We start from the raw sequence: 526 nt of genomic DNA, 5'->3' as shown, positions 1-526 counted from the left end.
ATATATATATATATATATATATATATATATATATATATATATATATATATAAACATATATATGTGTGTGTGTGTGTGTATAAGTTACTATGGCGTGGCTTACAATCCCGTGCCTGCGGCCTAACAGCTGAGAACTCAGTCTCCTCTCGTAGCCACGCATTTCTATCTCTTACGCTTCAACAAAAAAATAAAATAGAAGGAAAGGTATCTGTCTCTACATTAAACTTCTTTGATTTAGCTGGGAGTGAGAGAGGAGACCCCACAAAAGGAGACAATAGAATGCAGGAGACACAAAGCATCAACAAATCCTTACTAGCTCTAGGTAACGTTATCAATGCTCTTACTGCAGCACCACCAAAAGGGGGGCCCCCATATACAAATACCAATAGACAAGGGGGGGGGCCCCCAGGGGGCCCCCAACCATGGGCTCAAAGAGGGGGTTCATGTTGGGGTACTACAGCTGGGTTACGTCCGGGTGTTCATGGGGGCCCCTCTGGTGTGGGTCCCCATATTGGGGCCCCCCCCCA

This window comes from Eimeria mitis, genomic scaffold (assembly GCF_000499745.2).
Source record: "Eimeria mitis Houghton genomic scaffold, Emh_scaff7416, whole genome shotgun sequence".
Taxonomy (NCBI): domain Eukaryota; phylum Apicomplexa; class Conoidasida; order Eucoccidiorida; family Eimeriidae; genus Eimeria; species Eimeria mitis.
This window is presented reverse-complemented; position numbering follows the sequence as displayed.